This window comes from Caretta caretta, chromosome 2, assembly GCF_965140235.1.
Source record: "Caretta caretta isolate rCarCar2 chromosome 2, rCarCar1.hap1, whole genome shotgun sequence".
NCBI lineage: Eukaryota > Metazoa > Chordata > Testudines > Cheloniidae > Caretta > Caretta caretta.
The window spans coordinates 113,072,510-113,097,668 of NC_134207.1; the positions used below are offsets into that span (position 1 = coordinate 113,072,510).

The 25,159-nt window shown below is 42.2% G+C and overlaps 1 long non-coding RNA gene across 1 annotated transcript in view; it reads right to left on the reverse strand.

Annotated features, from left to right (window-relative positions):
- Positions 1 to 4,142: 4,142 nt before the first annotated feature.
- Positions 4,143 to 25,159, reverse strand: part of LOC142071074 (uncharacterized) — a 30,212-nt gene continuing 9,195 nt past the window's right edge. The window contains exon 3 of the long non-coding RNA XR_012667025.1: positions 4,143 to 5,074. This is a non-coding gene — a long non-coding RNA (uncharacterized LOC142071074). The remainder of the gene's footprint in view (positions 5,075 to 25,159) is intronic.

Here is a 25,159-nt window from a genome sequence, read left to right on the forward strand (position 1 = left end):
AGAGAGAGAGAGAGACACTGAAGGCGTTGGGAATGGTGAGCCTTAGAGAAAAGCAGGCATTGCATTTAGTTTGTCTTCTCTGAAACATTTCTGTTCTAAATAAATGGTATTTGCTGTAAAGAAGCTGTTTGAGTTCTAATTACCACTCTCATTGCTCCAGAGGGAACAGAACTGCAGCATCTAGGCATAAGCCAGATCTGCTGAGGTAATCACAGTTGATACACGAGGACCTGCAATTCAGTGCCCGGTCTGAGAGAAGGAGAATCGCCTGATTCCACCTTGAAAGAGAAGTGATGGCTCAAGGCCAAACACCTAAAAAGGGTGCACTCAAAGAGACCAAAAAGGGTCAGAAAGCTCAGTATCTCCAGTAACTGACACTGCTATCCCATGGACTCATCTAGAGACCTCCACTGTTTCCAGATTCCTCCCATTCACGTGGTGTTATTTCTGATGATAGAATAGTCTCAGGTAATAATACTGGGAAGTAAAATGTAAAACCAGAATTTCCAGATCATTATTGGTTAAAGATTAGTGCAATTATTCCAGTTTTCATGACTCTTGTCAAGGTTCCTTCCCCACTCTGAACTCTAGGGTACAGATGTGGGGACCTGCATGAAAGACCCCCTAAGCTTATTCTTACTAGCTTAGGTTAAATGCTGCCACCACCAAAGTGTTACACAAAGAACAGGGGAAGTGCCCACTTGGAAATGTCTCCCCCCCAAAATATCCCCCCAAGCACTACACCCCCTTTCCTGGGGAAGGCTTGATAAAAATCCTCACCAATTTGCATAGATGAACACAGACCCAAACCCTTGGATCTTAAGAACAATGAAAAAACAATCAGGTTCTTAAAAGATCATTTTAATTAAAGAAAAAGTAAAAGAATCACCTCTGTAAAATCAGGCTGGTAAATACCTTACAGGGTAATCAGATTCAAAACATAGAGAATCCCTCTAGGCAAAACCTTAAGTTACAAAAAGACACAAAACCAGGAATATACATCCCATTCAGCACAACTTATTTTATCAGCCATTTAAACAAAACAGAATCTAATGCATATCTAACTAGATTGCTTACTAACTCTTTACAGGAGTTCTGACCTGCATTCCTGCTCTGGTCCTGGCAAAAGCATCACACAGACAGAGAGAACCCTTTGTTTCCGCCCCCCTCCAGCTTTGAAAGTATCTTGTCTCCTCATTGATCATTTTGGTCAGGTGCCAGCGAGGTTATCTTAGCTTCTTAACCCTTTACAGGTGAAAGGGTTTTTCCTCTGGCCAGGAGGGATTTAAAGGTGTTTACCCTTCCCTTTATATTTATGACAACTCTCAAAGACAAAACCATAGAATCTTACAACTTTAAAGCAAGGGGAATGCAGGAGTTTGGTAATTAGACTATAGACCCTTTACTAGGTCAAATCTAGCCCAGGTTATTACATAGTCTGAGCTCTTTGTCATAAAGGTAGGTGAGAAATTTAGAACATCAAAAGTACTGTGGCTTTCATAAAACAGAAATCATCTCAAGAAAAAAACAAACCAAAACAACTTCACAGCTTGGCTCACCAATTCCATAATTCAACGACCTCTCTTCAGAAAAGAGCTGCCATAGCTTCTGGCTGGTCCAGTGTACACAGACAGCTCTGTGGACAGCTCTGTGGACAGCTCTGAGCGGCTGTGGTTGCTGTCATGATTTTTTTAAAATTATGAATGTGCGGGGGGCGGGGCGGAGGGTTGGTTTTGTTTTGGTTTTCTTAGTCTCTTTACTGTAATGTGAAACAAGGAGGAAGAGGATAGAATATTGTATTTTAGGTGCTGATGATCGGTGGCGTGAGATCGATCAGATTAGAGGATAGTGTCTCATGGGAAGTGGGTAGAAATTTTATAAACAAACTGGGCAAAACATTAGAGAAAATACTGTAGGAACAATCCTGTACTGGGAAGGGACAGATCTCTTGGATTCTCTAATGACTTTGTGAGATTCATTTCCTCCCACTTTTCCTTGGAAGACCCAACCGAACAGAGGACTGCCAGATTTACACTGGATCATCTGTTACGGAATGGAGCTACAGAGCAAATCTTGATATCTGAGGTAGGCCCAAGAATGTACTCCAGAAGCATCAGGCGCCTCCTGCCCTATTCATGATCTAAAGAGGCTCATCTCCATTTTTGCTGGGTTCTATTCTTCCATAGGTAGATATCGCACTATCTGATTGAGGCAGTAAGGCCTGGATCCACAAAGGGACTTAGGGATTGCAACACCAAACCTTAGGTGCCTAGGAAATCACGCAACCAATACTGGGATCCACAAAGTGTGAGTTAGGTGCCTATGCTCCCTATAGAATGAATGGGGGGAGAGAGGCAACTAACAATGTGATCCACAACAGCCTGCACATAAGGAGGGGAGCTGCCTAAGATAGCCAAAAGGAGGCTCATGAGAGGGGCTAAGCCCCTAGTCCTCATGGAGTGAGGCACCTAAGTCCAGGCTGCAGGGAAGCACCTAGCTATGCCTAAAGAATCATTGGCACAGGCCGACTGGACCCTGGGTCTCCCACCTCGGTGCCCTAACTGCCAAGTTATAGAGTGTGTCTGTCTCGCTGAGCTAATGACTATTTAAGTATTTATACACAGTGGAACAGCTTCAACAGGAGAGACTGACATAGACCCACATAAAAATATTCCATAAGCCACCCTCCTGAGAGGTGGGAGACCCACTGTTCAAGTCCTTGAAGTCAGTGGGAGTTAGGCACCTAAATACCTTTGAAGATCTATGCCTAGGAGTCTCCACTAGATGGACATGAGCCATTCAAGGTCTGGTGGTCACTTAAATCACAAGATTGGCTGAAGAGGGTTCTTCTGACCAATCAGAAACCTGAGCAATTTGGAATGCAATTTGCCATTTCAACTAACCATGAAAGAGAATGCATTGAGAATACAGCTGGGCAATGCCACTTCTATTGTTTATATCAACATTGTGTATCTTTTTCCATAAGCATCTGTGAAACTTGACCATTTTCCATGAATCAATATTTTTTTTTTTAAAAATTGAATCTACCTTTAAAACCTAATTTAAAATATGAAATTCCCCACACCACTGCTAATCATAGGAACATTGGAGTGTCTTATGTGGGCATGCAGAAATCTCCTATTCCACATGAAGCTTATTATAATTTCCTCTAACTATTTAAATAAAAAGAAGGGAACGATGGGATATATATAAGGCTTCCAGAAAGGTAATCATTTTTAATTAATTGATTTGCCCTAACAAGAACAAGGTCAGATTTGTCCATAGAAAAGCTTCTCTTTTAAAATATGAAATCAAAGGCTCCCAATTAGTGGAACGCCTCTGCTGTTTTTAGCTCTTTCTTTGAAAATAAACACACAGTGTGAAGGTTTCTTGCTCAGTCGTTCCTGCCATCCATCACCACTGATCCTCCCTCACTCCAAAGCCTGCATAACCCTCTCATGCTTAAGCATTGTTCTATCTCCTGCCTGTTTCAATTGTTACGTAGTCAGCTTGGCTTATAAACTCTTTTGGAGAGAGGGCCCTATCTTCTTCTTTGGGCAATGTGCCTAGAGCACGCACGCATGCACACACATGCAGCCCTGCAATTTCTGCCACTGTTCATTACACTACCACCCTAGTTAATGAACCCCAAAATTCCTTCTCCTGCCCTTATTACTGTTGGTTAGGAGATTACAAGAAAGTCTATTCTTTATAGGAGACATCATTATATAGGTGTGCAAACCAGAGGGGAACCGTTTGAGTGTCTGGTAATTAAGAACTCAGGAAGGACGTATTTGGGGAGACCTAGGACTGGAAGCGTTGTTGGTTCACCCTACAGAGAGTAATTAGGCTGATGAAAGCCAGGGTGAGACCTTATACTTGTGGCAGGCTACCAGTGTCAGGAAATTGAACTATAGTTGAACAGCACAAAGGCTCCCAAAGGTGATGACAGAACTCCTTACGGGTCTGTGTGGACTCCAAAACATCACAACAGGACGGGCAGTTCGTAAAAGTCTGCTGCATAGCAAGGATTTATTTTTTGTGTGGGAAGTTCATTCTTTCGGGTCTCCATTTCTTCGCCCCCCCCCCACCACACATTCACTTTCTCTTTCTTCCCACCCTCCTTCCTTGTGCTCTCTATCTGCTATGGGGATCTCTGGTTGTCTATCTCTGTCCTCCCATGTGTTAATTGAGTGTGCTGCAGCTCCTGGTCCCTTGGTTATCTCTTTAGTAAATCAGAGGTCCCTGGGAGACATTGGAGAAGCTAGACAGCATGTCTGTAATTTTCATGATGCTGCATAACAGAGTTCTTGATGGGAGAGGGTTCACCATGATCTCCTCCAGTCCTGCTCCACTTGTGTAGGCCCTTCATTCCACAACCTTCATTCCTTTTGATCATTCTTTCCCTTTGTCATTACTGCTGATTAATAACAGGGCCAAGTTTTCAAAGGTAGGCACATACAAGTATATACTTTACAGACATTGGCATCTGCCTAGCTTATATGTGTATTTCCCCAATGTGTGCGCATAGCTTGTATATTTGTCCATGCACATGGCCTGTTAAGTACCTAACCATCCATTTTTTTTCTGTTTCCTTTTCATCAAAGACAGTGTGTGCTCATTACAAGCTTGTGAAAGAACCTGCTAGTTCTAGGAACTGTTCAGTCAGACACTTCAATTCTGCCAATTCCTGCTCCTCTTCCAATTAGCGCTTTAGAGTATAAGCCTTTGAAACTTATAGTAAAAACTCCTTATGGGTAGGAGCTATTAAAACTGGCTGCTGCCAGCACATCCTCTTTAGAGAGACAGATGTCCCACTATTAAAACTGACATTCTCTGAATAATGGACAGGAGCTGGCCAGGAAATGAAAGATGAACAGCAAAAGTGGCAGTACAGGGGCCTGGCACAAAGTCAATTGAAGTGAATGGTAGTCTCCCTGGACTTCAACAGGCTTTGGATCAGACTCCAAGACCGCAGAGGAGAAGGCATCCAGGAACAGCACTAGAAGGGGTCAGCAGAGCATCAGGAAACCAGGGTGTACAGCATGGGAGCAGAAGAAGAATCTTGAAGGGCCTGGAGGAAGAAGAGTTCCTGGGTGAAAGCCAAACTGGGAGGGTAGCGTGGTTTAAAGAGCACGTACCCCGGAAAAAAAGGAATGGTTAATCCATTTACTCATTTAGTAGTTATAAAATTTGCACATCCACCAATGTTTTTTAAAACATTTGAAGTTCTGTTTTCTACAGCTGTTTTTCTTCTCATTTTTGGCACATTTCTCGTTATAGCCAGAGCCACGTAGCTCCCAGTCTCTCTCTCCGACAGACTCCTGGCACCTCTCAGGCCATCTCTTTTAAATCTCCCAGCTGCCTCTCTTACCCCTTGTAGCATTTCTTGCCTACTCCATCTGTCTATTTTTTCTCTCCTCCAGCTGCCACATTTGGCTCTCCAGACATCTTTCATTCCCCCTTTCCCCCCTCTTCCCCAGACTATGCTTTTTTAGCATGTTGTTGTGGATTAATTTTACAAGGATGATTGTCTTCCAAAATCTGAAAAAATTCTTATCATATAGAAATCTATTAAACAGAATCTCATCTAAGCTTCTTCACAGTTGTCATGAATCAAACTGTGAGTTCCTTATGGCTAAGGACAAAGCTGGGAAGCTGACAGAAAGACACATGGTGCTAAATTATCAAAGACATGATTGTACAAGATTTCTCTTTGCCTTCATATGAGTAAAACTCAGTTATGATGATTTCATGGAGTTTGTAACACCCTCTGTGTAAGAAAATCTACTCAGCATCCCACATTACATTAAAAATGTAAATACTGAAATACAGAAAAATTTCAAACAACAACTCAGAATGATTCGGCAACCAATTTCCTGATTCTTTTCTTACTCATGCAGCATGCAATCAGTGTCATCAATACATCAAAAACCTATTTCTTAAACTATTGTTTTGGATTGTAGGGGCAGTGGTAACAGCCACCTTATAATTTTTTAGTCCAGTGGTTGGTGCACTCTCGTGGGATGTGGGAGTGCTAAATTCAATTCCCCACTCTGCCTAAGTGGGAGAAAGGATTTGAACAGCAGCCTTCTACACACAGGCGGGTGCTTTAACCACTGAGCTACGGGCTATTCTGATATTAAGCTCCCGCAGTCTCTCCTGTTGAAGCTGTTCCACTGTGTATAACTAACAAAAGAGTGATTGCAGCAGGGGGCCTGAACCTTGGGTCTGCCATGTGGGTGCCTTAAGCACCAGGCTACTGAGTCATTGTCACTCTTGCTCTGTGGCCCAATAAACCCTTAGTATTAATACAAAGTGGAACAACTTCAACAGAAGAAACTGAGGAAGCCCCACATCAGACTATCCCATTGGCCAGTGGTTAGAGCATGCTCCTAAGAGGTGGGAGACCACTATTCAAATATTTTTCTCCCACCTCACGCAGAGATGAGACTTGAACCTGTGTCTCCCACATCCCAGGGGAGTACTGTAACCATTGAACTAAAAGTTATAAGGTGGGTGGCACCTCCTCCTCCAGCAGCCAGATTTTGAATAAGACCCAATCTGGTAGGTGGCCTCTGTGCACTTCTACCAGATCAGGCCCTGCATTCAAGATAGGTGGATAAATGCCTAGTTCCCCATGGCTCATGTATTGCTGTGGGGCTTAGGCAGAAGATAGGCCTCCTGATGCCTAGAGTGAGGCAACAGTGTACATGCCCAGAGGCATAAACTTAGGTGCTGAGGGAACTATTACCCTGAAAAGTCAGGTGCCAAATAGGTTTAGGTGCCTACAGGGTTCAGTGGGAGTTTTGTGGACAACAGTGGAGCCTAAAACTGGGACTTAGGCACCTAAACCCAAATCTGGGGTACCCTAAGTACCTTGTAATCATTCGCTAGTTCTGCTACTGTGATGAATCTTCACATTCACTGCAGATGTAAATTTACAAGTTAACTTTGACAAACATTACTATTAAACTTTTAGTGTCTTCCACTATTTTGGCTGAAGTCAAGTCAGACTTTTGAAAGTGCTTACAAACTTGAGGATACGAAGGAGATATTATGTAAAACCTGGCTAGGACTCTATAAAAGCCCTGTAGGAAAATGCCATCTGAACAAAACGTCCTTGAAGGATCATAAAGTAATACAAAAGACAGAACATAAAGGTCTTATCTTTGCATAGCTTTACTGCCTATCTGAACCACTGTAGCTGCATTGTTTCACTGTAACACAACTATTTATCCTGGTATAATCTTGGACCACTCTACCTCCCCTACCTTAATGGGCGGGGTGAGTGACATCCTCCAAGACCAAAGCCAGTGGTGCTCCAGGAATTAACCAGTAGGGCATGTATTTTGAGAATACATCCATTGCCCTTCCTCAGAGTCTAATGGCCTGATCCAAAGCCTAGTAAAATCAATAGGAAAATGTCCATTGACTTCAATGAGCTTTGAATCAAACCCGAGGCCCTGTTTAGATTAGGAAATTAGGTGTTTTTAACAAACATGTTAGCTAACAGATTAATCAACATGTTTTCAAACTTAGTGCAGACAAAGGCAGTGGTGTTTAAAAATATGTAATGTTGTCATGTCAACCCTAGGGTCTTGGCAAGGCACCTGATCATCACCAGGCCAGAGAACAAGAATCCCAATGTTGTTCCCCTACTCAGATTTTACTGCCCGCAAAAGAATCTCTGACAACAATCTGAGAAAACTTGGTTTTGTGTGTTAGCTCAAGAGCTGCAGCAGAGTAAAACTCTACAACTAAATGGCTCATCGGCCACATACGTCTAGGATAGCAAGCAGCTCTACATAACTATCAAGCATTATCAATAATCCATGGCCATATGAAGAACCCTATTAATAAGAAATGCTGTTATTTGGAAAAGACTAAGCTAATGATGCCCTAGTTTCAAAGAAACCAGATATGCTCACTGTGACACCGCACTCTGAACTTCCCATATTAGATCACCAGATATCTTTGACAGTGAGAAAGTAGAATATGTCTCTGTGTTCAGCATACCCATGCAGCTCCACCCTTTGGATGATCAAGGGACACATCAAATTAGGTAACAGGAATGGGATTAAACATATTTTTGAGATTAGACAATATTTATGTCCCCCCCCCGCCCTTAAAGTGAATTAGACAGAAACACTGTTTAATGGTGCTGAGCCTTACACTATATATTGCATTTTACCAGTCCACAGTTTTGCACGCTGTTGGATATACATTTAGTTTTAAAAGAAATTCTCAATCCAAAGCAGTACTTGTAGCTAATTAAGAGACTCTCAGATGAATTCCCATTTATTTTACTAAAAGTTGGACTGCCTTTATGGAGCTCTCCTTTACTTTTTTCAAACTAAATATTTAATACAACCAGTGCCTTAGTTTGAGTCTCCAAGACTGAACTGTTAGACAATCAACTAAAGATAGGTTGTATCGACCATCATAAAAACAATGCAGCCAAGCTATTGTTTGGGAATCTATTGTTATTACCAGCATTATTATTTTGTTGCTAGCTTTTAGAACAATCATATTTTCAGTGTGAAAGATACAACATTAAGTGATAATGAAGATTAACAATAAGAGATACGTACAAGACATGCTAACTATTAAGTACAGTGGGTCAAAAACAATTTTAAATGTCCATGAGAAATTTCAAAGCTATTTCTGTTTCACAGGGATCATAAAAGACTGATTTTTCATTTACTGAATTTTTTTCTGTTTTTTTTCTTTACTGAAACTATTATCAACATTTTTCATTTACTGAAAACTGGAGCTTTGAATAAAAAATTTACTGAAAAAACAAAACAAAACACCAAAAACACATTTTTTGGTAAATGAAAAATGTTGATAACTACCACAAAAATTGGAAAAAGGTAATTTTTAAATGAAAATACCTTTATGTTAAAAAAATTTAAACTAACTTTACTATTAATTAATTACATTTATGAATGGGAAGAAAAAGGATGATCTGTAGAAGAAAGATAAAAATATTTTGTTTTGACTCTTTTACAGTGTTTTCTTCCAACAAATTTAGTATTTAGTGAATAATCAAACTGATATTGTTGCATGCACACTATACAATACTTATGCACAGAAAGATTTTTTAAAAATATATTTTTATTTCGCTTATACCAGTGGTTCTCAACTAGGGGTATGCATACCCCTGAGGGTATGCAGAGGTCTTCCAGGGGGGACAGCAACTCATCTAGATATTTTCCTATTTTTACAACAGGGTACATAAAAAGCACTAGTGAAGTCAGTTCAAACTAAAATTTCATATGCACAATGACTTGTTTATACTGCTCTATATACTATATACTGAAATGAAAGTACAATATTTATATTCCAATTGATTTATTTTATAATTATATGGTAAAAATGAGAGTCAGCAATTTTTCAGTAATAGTGTGCTGTGACACTTTTGTATTTTTATGTCTGATTTTGTAAGCAAGTAGTTTTTAAGTGAGGTAAAACTTGGGGTATGCAAGACAAATCAGACTCCTGAAAGGGGTACAATAATCTGGAAAGGTTGAGAGCCACTGGCTTATACAAATGATCATTTGCAATGTTATCTCAAAGACACAAACAAATATCCCATTATATCTACCTATCTATCTAGATATATCTATCTATCTACCTTATACCAGTTTATATATGTAAGCAGTGTCAGGATGAGCTCCACCCTGACATCTGGTGGTGAGGTGTGGCAAGTTGTGGAAAAGAACTTCAGGGGCCGATCTCATTTGCATAGGCACACCCACCCCGCCTAGAATGAGGCCATAGCTGCCCAAATGGTCACTTTGGCTGCTGTGGGATCCCCAGTGTCTCTGTTGTTGGGGCAGGAAGAATAAATTGTTATTACCCTGATTATGGGAACTGTGCTTGGAACTGTACTTGGCCTTTTGTTATGATGGAGGGACTCACCATCAACTAAGTAGCACTCACTAGGCAAGGGTCATGGGTTCCAAAACTCTGTGAATTGAGAGAGGTTGAGGACAAGTATTAATACTTGGTGGTATGGGCCCCTTGGTGAGGCCCTTACATGCTAATTGCACTGCCTCCTCTCTCCTCTGTGGAATATCAGAGCTAATTTTGATTTCATTAGGAGTCTAGTTACAGGCTGCTGAGCTCACTTTGGGCTAATGGTGTGCCAGCACTGAGGCTCCCCTACTACAAGCTGAATTCACCAAAGAGCTGAACTGACTAAGAGCTGAAATCACTGAGCATTGTGTTAAGTACTGGGAGAGCCTGAAGATATATTGTGGAGAAGTTTGCAGGATGGCTGGAGTGCCTTGTGGACAGGCTGGTGGAGCAGTTCATAGGACGGCGGGAGCTGCTGGTGGGACGCAGAGCAGTTCGTGGACTGGCTGGTGGAGCAGTTTGTGGGACGGCGGGAGCTGCTTGTGGGCCACGGAGCTGAGCAAAGCAGTTTGTGGGGCGGCTGGTGGAGCGGAGCGGAGCGAAGGCCTATGGAGCTGTGGGGCGGTCAGCTTCAGATCATGTAAGGTGCCTTTTACCCCCGCCCCCATCTCCACCCAGGTTGGGAGGTAAAGCTCTGCAGATAAACTTTCGAACTCTGGGGCTGCCCTGACCAGGGACAGAGACTTTTGAGTCATTGGACTTTTGGGACTTTGGGTGATTTGGGGTTGCTGGACTCAAGAACCAAAGGGAAAGGGCATGCCCCAATTTGCTTGGGGTGGGTTTTTTGCTCATGGGTTGTGTTATGAATCCTGTTGATGGTGGTTCCCCAACATAATGCCACATTGTTTCTCTCTGTTATTAAAAAGCTTTTTGCTACATTCAGACTAGGTGCTTGCCAGAGGGGAAGTATTGCCTCTTGGAGGTGCCCAGCGGGGGTGGTATATATTTGTCCCAGGTCACTGGGTGGGGGCTCGAGCCAGTTTGCATTGTGTTATTGGAATGGATCCCCTAGATATTGAACCTGGCCCTTGTTGCTGCCAACTCTGACGGGCAGAAGGGTTACATATATATATAATTTCTCCCACATGGAAAAAATATATAGGTAATATGCAAATGCGATATAAATAGTGCATTGTTTTACATATGTATATATTAAATATATTCCTAGTTTGGTCTCACATAGGAACTAATATAAAAGCCTACATACATATGTAATATGTAATCCATTATGTGTATAATACACATATGTCTTTTCCACATAGGATTATCTTCTGTTAATTTGCACAAAATTGTGAATTTGAGATAAAATTTTTGGTTATATGCATAATGTATACATATTTTAAAATCCTCTCTGCATCAGTAAATCCCATGTTGTACATGGTACACACTACAATATCTGTTTGATCGCATGTGATCTGAAGATTGCGAGAAAGTTTCACTTCTTCGTGAATCTTTACATCAGACTTCAAATCCCTAAAATTAGGGGATCATAATGGAAAAGCTAACATATCTTCCATTATTGCAACACAGCAATAATATACATTTGAGCACTGTGTTATGCATTTCTGCCATTAATACCTCACAGTTTTTGGACTCCTGACTCACCAAAGATATCCTGTCTATGGATACAACCCATGGAGACAACCAAATGTTTGCTACTAAACACACACAATATGAGTATCTGCTAATCACAGTTCATCCCCTCTGACTTGCCCAAATAACTGCTACCACTGCCAGACTCAAATAGACCTCTCTGTCCCTCTAATAACTGGCTTCCTTCTAAGCCTACCAAAGGACCGGACACCCACAAACTCAGGTCTGTCACTCTTCTGAAACAGACAGAACTTAAAAGAAAATGCAATTACTATCATCAACCTGCAGAAGATCAGATTTAAATGCACTCCCATGCCTTCTCCCACAGATCTTGACACAAATTATCTGTTTGCATATTTAGCCATCAAAAATATATAACCAGGATGCAGCCTTGATCAGATGGAGCTTGTTACATACCTTAGGAAATACATAAATGTGAACACATTTGTGCTAAACTGAGTTATACTGCAACCAGAAGAGTCCTGCACCCTTAATAACAGATATCCCTCAGACTCTCAAATACAAAGATAATGCAGCGTTATTCCTATAAAGTCCAGCACAAAGTTCAGTGTCTGCTCTTTTAATCCCAATGGTGTACCATGAAGCCCCTTGAATTTGGTACCGTTGACACACACATCCAAAATAACTAGCAATTTAGGGGGAAAAAATAACACTTGGATGTGATGGCGTCTCATTTGTTTGTTTATTTTTGACATGGAAACTCCCAAAACAGTGACACTATAGAATGCAGAGCGTGCAGTAGATTTGCCATGTGCTCATTTCTCTTATTAGCAGCATCTCCTAATGCCTAAATATGGTGAATCACCAGTTTGTTATGGATATCATGTTGCAGCTGGACTGTTATCCATCTCTCAAACGTGATAAACTGGAAGGGAGAAAATAATTCTACATTTGTATAAGACGTATTTAATACAAATAACTTCCCTATAAATACACAAAAGACAGACTGACCTCCCTACAAAGAATTTACTATCTGCACCCAAACACTACCTGCTTGTTTTGTGCCTTTATAACATTTGTTTTTTTAAACTGCAAAACAATTCTGGCTGAGTCTAATGCCATAGAACATAAATAACCCAAGAGAACCTATGAAATCACTAGAGAAGAAGCTATTTAGACACATCAGGAACTATGCTATAAATCAGTGTTTCTTAACCTTCTCAGGCTGGTGACCCCTTCTTCCAAGTGCCATGTTAGATTTACTATAAAAGTCAGTGTAAAATTGTATCAATGATAATAATGATAAACCTATATAATTTATTTGTGTATGTTTTGAGAATTCAACAGAGAATACTTGACCTTGAAGAGTAAGGGTGTGCAGGGAGTGGGAGAGTGAGATTTTCTTTGCTTTAGACTGTAATAACATTTTCAACATCTTGCAAACACCTCCTCCCACCGATTGCCTCGTTTGACCCCCCTGGGGGTCACAAACCACTGGATGAGAAACGCTGGTCTAAACAGATCATACAGACATGGGAATGTGATCTATTTAGCACCCCTTCAAGTGTCTCATGCTGCAAGTAATATTTTGCCAAAGAACAGGCCAGAATAGGGCAGAATTACTTCTTCTCAGACAGCTCTTTCTATACATTTTGGGCAACAAAGTGTGTACTCAGTTAATCAAAGAAGGTGAAACATTGGTGAAATGTGCCTTGATTTGTGGTCTTTAAGCAATGAGGCTCTTTCCAGTAATCAGTGATAATATATTATCCTGACAGCAATTAAAAATGCCAAATACTAATTTTAAAGTGGTCTTGAATTTCTTGTTCTCTGCACTCAGTGGCAGTGACAATGAAAATAAAGTAACAAAATCCAACTGATATTCAGGTGGATTCCCTAATGGAAACATGAGTAGAGTCCATTAGAATCCTACAGCTGGTCTTTATTACTTTCCTATTGTCTTTTTGCTGTTGTACAGGAGAATCAGTAGCCACAGAAACCTTCAGAATTATTGCTCTATTCCAACACCTACTTGCCTGGTGGAACTCCAACAGAAGAATTCTTCCATTGACCTAACTACTGCCTCTTGAGGGGGTGGATTTACTGCAGTGGTGGAAAAACTCCTTTCACCGCTGAAGTAAATGTCTATACTCCAGTGCTACAGGAGGGTAGCTGCAGCTGTGCCGCTGTAACACTTGTAGTATAGATATACACTAAAGCTTGGTCTACACTTAAAAGTTATGTTGGCATAGCTACGTCAGTCAGAGGTGTAAAAAAATCACCCCGACCAACATAGACCAACATAATCCCCAATATAGATGTAGCTATGTTGATGGAAGAGGGCTTCTGTCCACATAGCTAATATTGTTCGGAAAGGCGGTGTTCCGACACTGACAGAAAAAGCTCCATCCACACTAGGGGGCTATGCCAGCATAGCTATGCCGATATAGGCTCCATAGTGCAGACGTACCCTAAATTATGCATTTTGCAAAACTGACCTAGTTATAGCTTTGTTAAGTGAATGAGAACTAATAGTGCTCTTCAAAGTCCTATTGATCCAATATGTATTTCTGACTGCTGGAATTGAGAGGGAACTTTACTACAAGCAGGACAATCTGCAAACAACTGCCACTTAATTTACCTTTGATTTCTTATGACTTGAAAATGGACTGTTGTAGATAGCCAAGGTGCCATTAAAAATTTCAGGAACTTTATTTTTTTCCCTTCTGTTCCACCAGTAAACATCTGGATTGAGGCTTACCAAATGGTCAATGAAATTAATAGGGACATCTTTTTTCAAAATGCCGATGCCCAATACACATATCAGTGACGCTTCACATGAGACACCCACCAGTACCACAGTCTGAGAGCGCCTACTTTCAAGTCTAACATTCTTATTTCCAACTTCCCAGCTAACCCAAAACAGTGAACAAGGGGGGAAAAAATCTTGCTGCTCCCTGAAGTGCACTCATTCAGAGAGGCAGGACTTCTTTGATCTTTTTTTGATAGTAAGAAGCTTGAACCTCTTTGTAACAAATACAATCATGGTCAACTTGCTAACACATTCACTAACTAAGCTTTTTGTTACAGCTCCTAATTCAGAGGGACCTGGCTGATCTAATTGAGAATTTTCTAAATCAGTGTATAATGTAATCTGACAATGTCAGTCTTCCCTTTAAAATATTATGTGCAACAACTTGTTTCAGTTGCCTGTTATGATTTTTTTATTAAGCTGGATGGCATAGAACAGTTCTTTGCACCAGATAGCAAAGATTTTGGTGCAGTTTCTTTCTACTTCCTGCAGATTTACCAAAAAAAAAACAGTTTGTTTGTCTCCTTCTCTGTCCTTCACGGAGTTTCTCCCATCGTTCTCTATTTTTCGCATAGTGACCCATGAACATAGACTCCTAACTCTTCATTCCTGAACTATCCAACACCACAATTTTCTGAGTCTCTTTGGATCTCTACCATGCTTCTATTGATATTATATGATAATCTGTGTTAAATCCAAAAGTAGGAACGTGTCTGTTTTCTAGTCTCCCTTTGGATGTGGTTGGAACATCATGAGAACAGCTGATTTGTCTTCATTTCAACCTTTTGGACCAAAACTTTGTGAGAACAGCGTGTGGCATTTTGATACCATCTAATCCGATCACAAACCTTAATCCTGATTTGGCCTTGAACCCCCGAAATCTAAATTAGAGCCAAATGCAATCTCCTCAACCCATAATTTGTTATGCGAACCATATATTGAAGGGGGAGAATGAGAGACTAAATGCATGATGTCATGGTCTGGTTTAAAGGTTTGAGTGTGGGATGGACGTATTCCAACCAACTGCCTCCATACTGCTGTCCATAGCCAGTCTTTGTGAAAAGACAAATGCTTTAAGAATCATATTTAATGAAGAAAAACAGGAATGTCAAATACTGGAAATGTGCAACATTGCTCAGTTAAAATTAAAAGAGCAACCTTCACTAAGGAATTTTCTGTTGACTGGTTTTTCAAACTTAAAATCACATTAATTTTCTTTTAACTTTAATGTCTTTGTTTTTTAAAAGTGATTGGGGAAGAACAGAAGAGGAAATAAAAAAAGAAATGCTGAACGATTAGGCTATTCAAGTTTTAGGGGGGAAAAATTAAAAGGGCAACCAGAAGGTACACATCACTCCCAGCCTCTGACGACTGAACCTGTCTGCCTTATTTGTTGACACAGGAGAGTTATGGAGTGACTATGGCTTGATTTACAACTGGGAAAGGAAGGTTAGAGGACCCTAAACAAGCATTGTGAAACACAGTAGATGTTATCTGACCTGACTTTCTGGGTGGCTTCACAATCTTCACCCACAGAGCTACTTTTTAAAATTACTGTTATTATTTCTATTTTTGGGCTTCCATGAAGACCTGACAATATCCTATAACAAAAAAGCAATAGTTTGTAAATTTGCATATAAATTCAGGTACAAACTACCAGAAGTATGCACCTTCCTATTTTGAAGTTACATTTTAACAAAACCCCAAGGGAAGATAATTACATGCATAATGGGGCACACAGGACCAGATCTTAGCTGGTGTATATGAGTGTAGCTCCATTGACTTCAATGCAGCTATGGTTACTTTCAAGGGAGAATCAGGCCCAGAGTATTTACAATCGGTTCTTGATATAAATATAAAATCAAACCAATATACTTCTAAAATATTCCTCTATGTTTTACTTTACAGTGCCCAAAGGCACTCATCTTACATAACATCTGATGAAGATGTCGTTCCTTGTCCGGAAGAGATTACAATTTAATATTAGACACTACACAGTGAGTGGGGATAAAGAGCAGTTGCGGGGATGTGGTGAAAAAGGAAAAGGCTTAGACCAACAAGATCATGTTGTTATTCAGCTTCCACTATATTTCCAGTATTATTCCTATTATCTTTCTCACCGTGGCAAGTTCCAAGAAAAGGTGGCAGATGAGGAGAACAAGTGCCTATCACTTGATCTATTCATCAACTGATGTCAAAAAAACGTCAAGCCACTTGTGATTCGTTTGTACTGACATAGGCAGGAGAACTGGCAACGATGTGTTGAGATTTTACACGGGAAAGTCACAGAGCCATAAAATAAAAGTAGAAATCTCACCTTCCCATTTTCTCCTTTGCCAGAGAGTTCACCTTCTGACCCTAGAATAATCTGAACAATTGCAAGGCACTCCAAGAGGAACACATACATTTCAAACTTTAATGGGATGAAATAAGAAGCGTGGACATGAAAATGAGAGAGAGAGAAAGAATATATTGTTAGAATTCTGTTTTGTTAGAGAGTCTGGAATAAAAAAAAATCTATATTAGGAGATCATTCAGGGATTCAGAAGATGATTTTTAAACATTTTTATTGCCAAGTCTATTTCCAGCACACACAAATCTCTCTGATTTAATTCAAAATTCCTCTCCTACTCCCAGTGTGCCCAAAATCACAAAAAGAGGTAGGCTGGTCAAGCTTCATAACAGACCTGTAGAATGGGGCCCAAAAGTATTAGTGTACTGTGAAAAGCAATAGATTTGGCTGGTCTGCGTATGGCAGGCTGACCTTTCCTCAGAAAAGGTCATCCTGTTATGGAATCAGGTTCCCTAGCCTTCCAGGGATTCTGCTGCTCAAAAGGCTCTGGATATTTTAGGCTAGATCACAATCAAGCCCTAAAAGGACAGAAATCAATAATTGTTTTTCAAACCTTTACCATTTCTTAGATGAAATCAGTTGGTGGGGTCAGTCCATTTAACAAGTGTCCACATTAAAAAAAAAAAAAGTGAATAGCTATAACTGTAACCATTGTTAAAAATCTCAGCAGAGGAGTGAAGGACACCATGGACATAAAGGCTGTACGACACTCACTAGGTCAAGCGTTGAAGGACATTGGCAAGATAATGTGAGGAAGCTCGATTTGCTTCTGTCTGAGTTGTCTCTGTTCTATGGTCAAATGGAGGACTTTAGTTTACAGTGCTATCAGTCTGATTCTCTTCACTGCACTACACACACTTTTCAAGAGACAGATTTTTTTCTTCTTTTTTTACAATGACTATTGGTGGAAGAAAATGAGCCCGCTACATATCTATGATTGCTGCTTCCATTTTATGTCCTATCCAATTGCTTGTCTAACATGCCCCTAAAATTAATTATTTAGGGAATTTGATTCTAACTCACTACATTTTATATTAAACTGATTTGCTAAAGAAACAAAAAGCTGGAGTACAGTGGCACTCTAAGTGTAAGGATACTTTGGAAGTTAGAACAAAATAAAAGGTTAAGCATTAATATTAGATTAAATTCTAAATTAGGTGTGTAAAGGTTTTCAGTTTTTCAAGGTGTGGCTCAGATATGGAGTGACCAAACCAGCTCTTTGAACAAGTAGAAGACTTTAAATACAGAAAGAGAGCTTAGAACAATTCAAAAGAGGCCAGATTCTCAGATGGTGTAAATCAGCTTAACACCATCAATGACAATTAAGCATGGTGGTTTACACTGCCTGGGAATCTCGTCATTCTTTTGGATGAAAGATGTTAAATAAAAGGCTTTCATTTTCCACATGAGTGCATTCACTCTGGATGTAGAAAATCAGGAAAGTGATGGAAAACTAAAAGAACAGCAGAATAAACATCTATCTTAAAAAAAAAATCCAGGGCACAAATCAAAAAAGTATCAATGAAGGAAAGGATTCCGGGGCGGGGAATGGAATTTCTTTTTAATTTTTGGTCTGCTGTGTTTTTGAAGTAGCACATTGTATTTAAAACAATGTATGTAACAAGAACACATATGGTATTATTATGGTTATTATTTATTTTTATTACAGTAGCACCTAGAAACTCCAACATAGATCAGGGCCTTATTGTGCTTGAGGCTGCATATACACATAGTGAGAGACAGCCCCCTCCAGATCTGGTATTGTTTATTTATATATATAATTTTACCCTCAGCCACAACTGTGCAGCCACGGAGGTCATATAGCTGTGTCTGAACTCAAAATTTGGCCACTGACTTTCCTCCTAACATCTACATTAAGTTTTTTGGTGTTTTTTTTAAATGAGGACATGCAGGGTAAGTGCCTTTTGATTAGGTATTCATTCCAGGTGAAATCCACTGCAGCTGCATAGAAACTGAATAATCAGTCCCTATGGAGACAGAGTGTGACTGGTGAAATCCTCCACCAGTGAATGGTGACTGCTGGACGTACACACACACACGCGCACGCTGCTGCTGTTCTAGTCTATAACTTCATGGTGTCTGAGAGTGAACAGTGTTCTCCAAAACTGAAGGTGACTGAGCTTTGCAAAGGTTCAGGAGCACAATATTTACGGAACTCCAGAGAGAAAGGGTAAGCCACAGAGCTCTGGCTTCAATTCTTGACTCTGGCACAGTCCTCCCTGTGCCTCCATTCCCCATCTGTAAAGTGAGGATAATAATAGTCCCTTTCTCACACCCTTTGTCTATCTTACCTGTTAGGGAAAGGGACGGTCTCTTATAACATGTATACAATGCCTAGCAGAGTGTGGCCTGATCTCATTTGGAGTCTTTTGGTGTTACTACCTACTTATTTTAGGTGTTTATACATTCCCCATCACCTTACTATCTGAGCATGTTACAATCTTTAATGTACTTATCCTCACAACACCCCTGTGAGGAAGGGAAGTGCCATTCTCCCCATTTCATAGATGAGGAACTAAAGAACAGTAAAATTGAATGACTTGCTGAAGGTCATAGAGGAAGTCTAAGGCAGAGCAAGGAATTGAATTCTCATCCCCCAAGTCCAAGGCTAACACCCTAACCACTGGAGCATCCTTCCTCATCAAAATATAAAATAACAACATCCTCCTTTATGCTTTTGGGACCATTTTTCACAAACATTTTTGTAAAATGTGTGTCCCGTTTTTACATAATATTTTTTTAATTTTGAATATTTTTGTCCAGCTGTACTCTGAACGATAGTACCTGATGTGGCTGTACGTGCCACTGTCCACTGTGCTATTATATTAATGCTCATATTAGACCAAAGGCCCAAGCAAACCCCTAAGCAAAGACCCCTATTGACTTCAACTGGTATTGGATTGGTACCTAAAGGTCTGCAGCTGCGCCCATTGATTTCAATGGCTAACCTCCCAGTGGTGCAGGATCAGACCCTAAATATGAAAATTAATCACCACTTATTTTTTCTTATGATTATGTGAAGCTAATTTTTTAACTGTTGTAATTTGTTGGTGTGCAACCAATCAGAAATCAGTCACGGTCAATTTGAATCTTAGCTTAGTTTATTAGTTATAACATGAAGTTTGCACTTATTGAAAAACATGGTATTGTGAGTCATGTTAAGCGCAGAGGAGTGACTAATCATCTCTTAGAACCAACATCACAGGAATGACAACAGCAGAGAAAATGTAGTGCTAATAAATATTAGAATTAGTAAGAGCAAAGTCATATTCATAGCTCCCACAGCAATCCAAACAATACCGGAATGGGAGAGTGACCAAGCCCATCTAAAAGGACTACAACATTTTGGTTAGGACACGGGGGTATTTAAAAAAACATGGTTCCAAGTATTATATGGAACGCCATGAAATACTGGATTCTCTGACAGACTTGTGCACTGACATTGAAAAAAGATGTAAGGAAGTGTTTCTGGGAATGCACAGAAACATCAATGGAAAGTTGTGCACCTTGATCATACTTCATCTGGTTTAAATGTTATCACGTCAGCCATTATTAGGATGACTATATTTCCCTATGTTGAATATGGGATACCTAGTAAAATTATTTGTATTCAAGCAAGTTCAACGGCAATCAATCAGAACTATGCAGTACAAATGTTCAAATTAACATCAAGCTGACTGAGCCCCTGTTAAAAAAAAATACTGTGTAGTTGGATTCTTTTTATTTACCTTGTTATCTTTAAGTGATTTACCTTTAAGGCTTTAAGGTTCACTTGGAGAGGGGTGACACACACATAACTACCTCCCCACACACACACACACACACACACACGGGGAGAGGTGACACACCTACACTCCCGTACACCTCTCTTACCCAGGGGGGATGACCGACCAACCCAACTCTCCCTGCCCAGCACTCTCCACTCTCCATGCCTGGCTGGGCCCCTGTCACAGACTTGCCTCTCCTAATACCTGGCACCGCGTCTTCCCGAAGCAACATGGGGCGGGGAAAGGAGACACAGGGCACATGCAGTGCTGGGTTTACAATGGCTCCAGTGGCTCCATGGAGCCGGGCCCACGCTCAGAAGTGGTGCCAGCCTGTTCCGCTTGTACTGTGCCCCAAGACCCCGCTGGCTCCCCCCACCCACCACTTGCTCCTCTTGGCCAGCCCACCAGCTGGCCGAGGGCTCCTCTTCGCCCCATGGCCCCACCCCCTGCTCCTTTCAGCCCCTTGGCCGGACCCCAGTGCACCTCCAGCTCCAAGCAGTCTCTGCTTCCTGCTACCTGTGCGGCCCCACCTGTCTCCCTGGAGCTGAGCTGCCTGGGACTGGTGCAGAAGCCTGGTCTGTCTCAGCCAGGTTTGTGTGCGTGTGTGTGGGGCGGGAAATAGTGTGGAGGGCTTGGCTGGGCCTCTCGAGGCAAGTGCATGTTGAGGGACTCCAGCTGGGGCAGGTCCTGGCCTGGCTGATCGCGCCACTCCTGAGGGGACGGAGTGATTCTTGGCCCTGGGACCAGCCCTGGCTGCGCTGCTGGCTTAGACTGGCAGGCACAGTCGCCTCCCAGCAGGGCTGGTGAGTGCGGCCGGGAGGCAGGGCTTGCAGGAGCGGGTCTGTAGGGAGTATGGGGGTGGTGCTGGGCTGGGAAGGGGTGGGGAGGATCTGTGTGTGTTGGGGCAATAGGAAGTGGGGATTCTGTGGGGGGTGCTGGGCAGTTGTGGTGGGGCTGTGGGCAGAGGGGCGCAGGGCAGGGGTGGTGTTGTGCAGGGTGCTGTGCATTTGTGGAGAGGTCTGGGGAGACGCTGGGCATAGTCGGACTGGGGGGCCTCTGGCCATAGGGAGTCAGGGGGGATGCGGGGGGGGGTGCATGGTGTGGCATAGGCACACCCCCGAGGGGAAGGGGCATGCTGGCAGCACAGGGCCAGGCGGGCCACTGTGCCTCTGGCAACTGCCGGTTTATAAATAGTTCCCTCGCATTGGGCGGAGCGGGGCCGCCCCTGCCATGCCATGCCCCATTGCCTCTGGCTGGCCACTTGCTCTGGGGACTGACCTTCCTGCGCCATGCTCCATTGCCTCCATGGGAGCCCACAAATATGTTTGGCGCCGGGCCCACAAAAGGTTAATCCAGCCCTGGTCACATGCCCCCCTCCCCAGATTTCTGCCAGGGCTCACACCAGAATGTGGCCAGCAGCAGCCTTTCCACACTATGTGGGAGGGAAGGGACACGAGCTGCTTCCAGCCACAGGGAAGGGGGGGAGAGATGACCTGGCCCGTGTCTTTGCAGAGCTCATCTCTTCCCCCGCCCTAACCCTCCTTCCCGCTCCCCTGTGGCTGGAGGCAGCTTGTCCCTTCCTGCCTGCACAGTGTCAAAAGCAGCTAACACCTCCAGGCTGCTGCTGGCCACTGACATAACCCAGCCGCCTCCTGTGCCCTGGCTGCAGCGCGGGCAGGAAGGGGTTAAGCCCTAAGGATGTATTGTGCACCAGGGCCCAGGGAACCTGACTGTAAAGGCTTCAGAGAGGTGGCTCAGCAGAGGAGGGTGCCTAAGGGATGGAACAGCCTCGCGCTCCCTGGGGGGGGGCAGGTGAAGAGGGTTCTAAGCCCCTGCCCCGGGTGCTACTGTGGAGCCTGCAGGGTCAGGGCATGAACAGGCTGGAAATTGCTTTCCGCTCCCCCGATTTCCCCGTGCCAGTGCTGTGCAGGGCTCTGGCACACAAAGGGCTCGGCTCCTCCTGGCCAGTGCACCGGGCTGGAGGGTCTTGGGCTTTCCAGGGGCACCAGCCCAGCCCGAGGCAGTGGGGGAAGGAAGGAGCCTGCAGACCAGGCTGTTGGTGAGCTGAGCGCTCTGACTGGGGGCTGGTTCTCCGCACAGCACTGGGAGTGGGATGTGCCCAGTCAGGGGAGATATGGAGGAGTAGTGGGGCTGGGTGTGTGTGTGTGAAGGGGCAAAGCAGGGAGAGGACAGCGAGAGGGGGAGCACGTAAAGGGCCAATGGGTGGGCAGGAGAGTCAACGTAACCGGCCGCTGCCTGGCACCTGTTCAGACTCACCAGCCACCTCAGCTCACAGCCAGTGCCGGCCGGAAATGGGACAGAAGGCTGGGCCCTGCTGGCCGAGAGCCAGCACGCAGCAGGGGCTGCACTGACGGGCCAGCAGGAAGAGCAGCCAGCCCCGTGAGCTGCAGCTTTGCCCCACCACCAGCCTTTTACACCCACCCCCATCGTCGGCCACTGGACCCCCCCCACCCCCACTCACTGCTGACGGGCGGGTGGCTGGTGAGCAGGGATCCGACCAGTAGCAGGACCTGCTAGTACTGATCAGGGGGAGATAGAAAATATGGGACAATTTGCCCATTTTTAAGAAAAAGTCGGGACACCTGCAGAAGGGCTTAAATATGGGACTGTCCCCTTAAAAACAGGATGTCTGGTCACCCTAGCCATGATGAATGACTATAAACTTTTATGGATGGCTTCTAAATCAAGATATTGTATATGTTGCTCACTGCGACTGATACTGTAGATCTACCTGCAGAACATTTTAACATAGGGACTCTTTCTTTTCCAAACAACAATTCAGTCTACCCCTTCCTTAACCCCTTTTTAATTTTGTCTCATTTAGTGCTGCACAAAAAGACTCTCAGCGGTCCATTGCTCATTGTGCTCTGTGTGTACAACAGGAGGGGTTACAGTCTGGACCACAGATTAAATGTGACCAACGAGTCCTACAATGTAGTCCATGGCCTTGCTCATCAGTCATGGAGGGGTTGCCCACAGAAGCTGCAGAAGATAGCTGTGATCAAGATATGGAGCTCTGCATGTGGAGACAACTGATTATAGAATGGAAAACTAGTTCTGGTTATCATGAGCCAAGTGGAACAGGAAGACATATTTTTTGAAGAAGCTGAGAGAGGTTGAGATGTAACTTAACAGTCTTTTATATATTTTAATATGTCTAAAAGTTGTGGAACCAACATGTGTCTTTAATATGATCTTGACCTTAAAGATTTCTTTACACCTTCTTCAAGGAGATACTATAAAATTGTTCTGGTTATTATCCCTCACTGTTTCATGAACATCCATGAGCTATATGACTTGGAAACAACACTTCAATGTAAGATACAAGGTGTGAACCCTTCTTGTACAGACAAAAGTATAGTTAGCTGGGGTCCCCTTTCAACAAAGCCTTGGAGATACTCCAACTCAACAGCTGGGCTAGATGATCTCCTGCAGATGAGACTAACAGGTTCCAATTGAACTTCAGTGGGTGCTGCTGAAAGGCTGCTTCACTGATCTCATTTAGGGATTTAATATAAGTTAGTAGGTAGAGTAAAAGATTAAACATGTGGTGTAACTCTGTGCCACAGTTTCTTAGTGGCTACACTATGGTTTTTTCCTTTCTTTTAAAAGTATTTGTAGTTTACCAACGTATATGGGATTTGGGAAGAAAAGTGATAAAGGAAGCGGTTGCATATGCAGACATTACAAACCATATTCTGTCTACGGTGGTGTTTGTATTATGTTCATTCTGGTATCTAACCATAATACAAACTAATATCTTTTCCCTAAAAATCTCTTATATATCATTCACTATATTGTTCCAGGAATAAATACCAAATTTCCCTCAAATCCTTATCTTTCAAACAATGTAAAGAACCCAATTCTGATCTTCGTTACATAGATCAAAACCAGTAGTCAGTGAACTTATTCCAGATTTACACATGTGTAACTCAAATCTGGCCTGAAGTTATAATTTGTAATGATCCTTTATGTATTTATGTTTTAATTCATAAATCAGCTTTAGAATGTTTGTTTTGTTCATTTCTTTTCTCTCTGAAAGATGTTGGAATGGAATATTTGATGGGGAATTAATAAGAGAACTTCAAAGAGGAAATATTTAGCAGAACAAACAATTCCTTTTCCAGGGAAAATTATAGCCTTTTTATATATGGTACAGTAGGTACAAAGCTAGTGTAAATACAGGGGTGGGGGGTGAGAGAGAGAGAGGTATTAAATGAAGGAATGGTTTGGAAACAAAAAGAAAAATATTTCTGACACATAGTATTGAACTTTCCTACATAAATCTTTTTAGCCTATCTTTATTCAAGCCAATCTTTAGTCTTGGAACTTGGAGTGAAATTCTGGACCCTTTGAAGGCAGTGGCAAAACCCCCATTGACTTCAGTGGGATTGGGATTTCACCTCTAGAGCCTGAAGCATTTACAGATCGTTCTAGTCCATATTTCATGCATCAATATGAATTAATTTTTTGCTACATTTTTAAAGCAAAATATGGCAAATGGAATGAGAGCCTTTGCAATGCCAACATTTATCTTAAAGCCCCCCCACTCTATTTTTTATGTATTCAATATTTTCATTGTAGAAATTCATCCATAGATGAGCCCAATTCAAAAACCCAGGTACAAGAAGAAAGCTGTGTCTGTTAAGAGCCTCATACTGCAATACTTACAAAGGGAGAACACACATTATTATTTCTTTTTTACTG